The sequence below is a fragment of the Berghia stephanieae genome, chromosome 1 (assembly GCF_034508935.2).
Source record: "Berghia stephanieae isolate SIO BIC M18660-M18661 chromosome 1, UCSD_Bste_1.3, whole genome shotgun sequence".
NCBI classification, from domain to species: Eukaryota; Metazoa; Mollusca; class Gastropoda; order Nudibranchia; family Aeolidiidae; genus Berghia; species Berghia stephanieae.
Genome location: NC_088360.1, coordinates 23,244,970 through 23,249,969, shown reverse-complemented (window position 1 = coordinate 23,249,969; position 5,000 = coordinate 23,244,970). Strand labels below are relative to the sequence as shown.

The window sequence follows — 5,000 nt, the reverse complement described above, 5'->3', positions numbered from 1 at the left end:
GGTACGACAACTCCGCCTGGCAGGTGAGAGCGTGGCTCTACCGTGTGAGCTATCCACGAACACAAAAATATTCGTTTCAAACTCAAAGTCATTACTAGATCCCTCTCTCACCCACTTCTTGAGACCGCCGATTCGTTCGTACACCACCATCGCGAATAATTTTGACCAGCAGTTAAGCTTAATAGCCAATATTCTCAACACAAACATATAACATAGAAACGATTGAGACATTGAGTATGCTCCGGTGTATGGGGTGAATTTTTAATTCAGAAAAGTGAGTGGAGCAGGCACTTATGTTGGTAACAACAAGATATGAAGTGAATAGAAAAGTGCCAGAAGACAATAGAGAATAAAAAATTTTTCGCGGCGGTGGTGGGGTTTGAACCTGCGACCTTATTGGTACGACAACTCCGCCTGGCAGGTGAGAGCGTGGCTCTACCGTGTGAGCTATCCACGAACACAAAAATATTCGTTTCAAACTCAAAGTCATTACTAGATCCCTCTCTCACCCACTTCTTGAGACCGCCGATTCGTTCGTACACCACCATCGCGAATAATTTTGACCAGCAGTTAAGCTTAATAGCCAATATTCTCAACACAAACATATAACATAGAAACGATTGAGACATTGAGTATGCTCCGGTGTATGGGGTGAATTTTTAATTCAGAAAAGTGAGTGGAGCAGGCACTTATGTTGGTAACAACAAGATATGAAGTGAATAGAAAAGTGCCAGAAGACAATAGAGAATAAAAATTTTTTCGCGGCGGTGGTGGGGTTTGAACCTGCGACCTTATTGGTACGACAACTCCGCCTGGCAGGTGAGAGCGTGGCTCTACCGTGTGAGCTATCCACGAACACAAAAATATTCGTTTCAAACTCAAAGTCATTACTAGATCCCTCTCTCACCCACTTCTTGAGACCGCCGATTCGTTCGTACACCACCATCGCGAATAATTTTGACCAGCAGTTAAGCTTAATAGCCAATATTCTCAACACAAACATATAACATAGAAACGATTGAGACATTGAGTATGCTCCGGTGTATGGGGTGAATTTTTAATTCAGAAAAGTGAGTGGAGCAGGCACTTATGTTGGTAACAACAAGATATGAAGTGAATAGAAAAGTGCCAGAAGACAATAGAGAATAAAAATTTTTTCGCGGCGGTGGTGGGTTTGAACCTGCGACCTTATTGGTACGACAACTCCGCCTGGCAGGTGAGAGCGTGGCTCTACCGTGTGAGCTATCCACGAACACAAAAATATTCGTTTCAAACTCAAAGTCATTACTAGATCCCTCTCTCACCCACTTCTTGAGACCGCCGATTCGTTCGTACTATGAGATGTGGACACTACTGGGTATTGAGCCCAGGGAAACGGAAGAAGATATTAACTTGAATGTAAAAATTTTTTTTAAAAAATTGAGCTTTATATAGCGCAATATCAACTAAATGTGCTCAAAGCGCTTTACATGGGGTCCTTGGTCAACAGCAACATTTAACATGTAGGACGGGACATGCCGCCTGTTAGGCGATATGATAATTTTTCGGACAAAGACAACGCTGTTAACGGTCAGGTACTCATTTTACACCTGAGTACGGTGAGAGAATGTGAGTAAAGAGCGTTTTCCAAGGACTCAACTATGCGCCGAGCGTGAGGCTCGAACCCAGGACCTTCCGATCTGAAAGCGAGTGTCATACCACTAGACCACATAGCCGCACTAGTGTAACCCACTATCTGGAGACTATCTGGAGCAGACACCAGTGAGGAGTGAACCTGGAACAATAATATGTCTACATTCTGTAATCTTGGCAATCCAACTTCCACAGCCCCGGGCTCGTTCCCCACTGGTGCCCACCTCGTGTAGTCCAGGGATTACTTTTCACTGGTGTCCTTATCTCATTTGTCACGGATTTATACCCAGTTGGTGTCTGTCTTTTATAGTCTCGGGTTCGATCCCCACCAGTTTCCACCTATTAGTGGGTGTATGTGTTTTGCTGGGATATGAATTAATTCAGATTAGAACCTATTTGCATATAATCAAAGATTTTAGTACTGATGTTTTGTACACATATATACTACGATTTTTATAACTTTCTCCGGGTTGAGATGAACATCGAGAAGCGAGCTTATATAGTGGTCCAAAGTTCCCCTTACAGCCTAAAAACAAACAAACAAACAAACAAACAAGCAGCTTTATGTTAAACACATATCCGGCAAAGATACTGTCGTGACTCTTACTCACGATATATAAATTTGAAGGGCAAAGTAAAAACCGGTTATTGTAAGACTATTTTATGTCAAGTTATTTTATTTCCACAAATTTGTAACCGTTTAGTTACGATATTTTAAATCAAATTTTATAACTTTTTGTGCTTTTCATGAGATAGGAATGTCGATTTGACACAAGGTGCGAAGTATTTAAACGCACAACATATCTCTCAGTGCAAAACTATCGTAACTCGACTTACGATAGTTTTGCACCCCACCTTCGATATGGTCCAATGTGTATTTAGTGAGGTATTTATTTACCTATTGTCATGTGCGGTTGCAGCTGTGAATCTTGATCCCCGGTTTACATCGACAAAGCAACACATTCATTCTATCTATATATAGTACGTATGATAATATACAATTCATTAACCATTCTTGTTTCTATTGTCCATAGATTTCATTTGGTGTGTTGTTAGTGACGAAGAGACCTATATGTTTAAGTTATCGGTTTCATTTGAACAATAATCTATTGCTTACCTTATTTGAACGGATTTTAAATTTCTTATTCGCTGAGGCAGACAAGATTTGTGCGCGAAAGTTTCGCTTTATTTACGGTTTGTTTCACTACAGCTCCAACCTTTTTTTCGTTTAAAAAAAAAAAGATTTTTTTTTTTTGGTTTGTTGAATGAGATGATGTGGTAGTGGCGTAGTTAACTACGCCACTACCACATCATCTCATTCGTCTGTGGTGTTTCAATCATCCTGTTTTGTTGATAAAGGGGAAACCCGAAACGTTCATTTGATCTGTTTTTGTAATTAAATTGAGGCTTACATTCAACTTCATGTTATTATTTATTTCTTCGAGCTTCGAGCAGCAACATTTACACTGATAGGTTTCCATCAAATCAGTCAACGTTAAATTTGAAATTTTGTATGCTGGCATATGTTGAAAATGTGATTTTTTTGGGTAAAAATATGAGAAAATGACCATAGTTATTTGGGAAAACATGAGAAATCTTTTCAAAAATGGTGGAGGCTTGTTGGCAACTCTGACATTCTAGTGTCGTCAAAATTATTTTGATTTAAAAGTTTACTTACGGCATCTGGTTCAATCCGACATGATACCGGTTAGGAACGACGGGTTATATAAAGATGGTGATGATGACGATGATGTTGTTGTTGTTGTTGTTGTTGTTGTTGTTGTTGTTGTTGTTGTTGTTGTTGTTGTTGATGCCGGTTTGTTTGTTTGTTGTTTTTTTTTTTTTGTTTTTTTAATTTTTTTTTTCTCGATGACTACTATGTTACTAGTGTGCATCTGTGTGAGTGTGTCTATGTCAATATTGTATTGTTATAAATGTGTAACCAAATGACAAATTGCCACTTTTTTGAGGACAATAAAGATATTATTATTATATTATATATTATTATTATTATTATTATTATTATTATTATTATTATTATTATTATTATTATTATTATTATTATTATTAATAAATGATAACAATGTGTTTTGTTAGAGGAACGCGGTGTGCGCTCTCTCTCTCTCTCTCTCTCTCTCTCTCTCTCTCTCTCTCTCTCTCTCTCTCTCTGTGCGCAGCGATCGTTATGTTTTCATTGCTTGTTGTCGGCTCCTTATAATCATTTTATAGTTATTTATTGATTTGGAATATCTAGTGGTTACACCTACATCCTTATGAAGTACGTATATAACTGTCTCGTGTCATATTTGTCTTTCCTCGGGTAGACATGCATAATGTCAGTACCTACACGTTTCTTGTAAGTTTTATGTTTTATATAAACGACAGCTCATCGCATAGGGGTGCGTTTATCATGCGCTGTTGAAAAGTCGAAAAGTAACTAGTTTAGTTTAGTTGGAATATGGGAGGAGGTACTATTTATCAATTATTTATGATTTTTATTTATATAGAATTTTAAACGCTTTAAAAAAATATTTTTTCTTCCTTTTTTTTTTCTTTTTCTTCTCTATCAGTTTTAAAGAATGCGATATGTTTTCTGTGTGCCGAAAAGGGGCTTGTGCCCGAAACGTTAAAACGTCGTTCTTGATTGGATTTTCAAGTAAAAACTTGCCCCACAATAATGTCGGCGATAGTTGAATAACAATCAAGAAACTGGAAGAATGAAGGAGAAACCAGTGGAATCGATTCGGCCGTGACAAAGTCTCTCTTCTTTCAACGCCTTTCTTCCTCCTTGTATTGATAAGTCTCTGTCCTGTTACGTCTCAGTCTTGCGTTAAAGTTCTGCTGTGTCAAGTGAAAACCGCTTAAACGGAAAACGACTAATACGGAAAAGTCGATTAATCGAAGAAAATAATGGAAAACTTGGCTGTTTTTGTTTTGTTCTTGATTTTGTATTCTATGTAATATATTTCGTTTTTTTTTTTTTTGTTTTTTTTTTGTTTTTTTTTTTTTGTTTCTTTTATCTCCTTTCTGTTTGATTATTTCGTTCCCGTATTGTTCTTGTTTAAGAATTCTGGGATGTCTAAAGCGTTGATCACCATACTTCTAGCCGTGAAGTAAACATGATTACTAATTCTGGGGACGTCCAATGCGATAACACGCTTCTCTCTCCTAATAACTATTCCCCGTACTCACAGACAAGGTGCTCCAAACAAGCACGCTTCTCTTCCCTAATCTCATCCTATACCATGTCACGTGCCAAACAGCAACATTTAACACGTAGAACAATCGGAACGCCTTTATCACCCCCCCCCCCCCCAATCCACCCCTTATTATTATTATTATTATTATTTTTTTTTTTTTTTGGCAAA

At 37.8% G+C, this 5,000-nt stretch overlaps 1 protein-coding gene across 2 annotated transcripts in view; it reads left to right on the top strand.

Annotated features, from left to right (window-relative positions):
• The window catches only part of LOC144970547 (alpha-(1,6)-fucosyltransferase-like), a 54,350-nt gene that overhangs the window by 14,849 nt on the left and 34,501 nt on the right, over positions 1-5,000 (top strand). The window contains exon 1 of one of the 2 annotated variants that reach the window (XM_078910308.1): positions 2,652-2,826. The exons of the other annotated variant lie outside the window; for it this stretch is intronic. The gene's annotated coding sequence lies outside the window, so the exon portion shown is untranslated. Of the gene's footprint in view, positions 1-2,651; positions 2,827-5,000 lie in introns of those variants that run through there. 2 annotated transcript variants of the gene reach the window in all.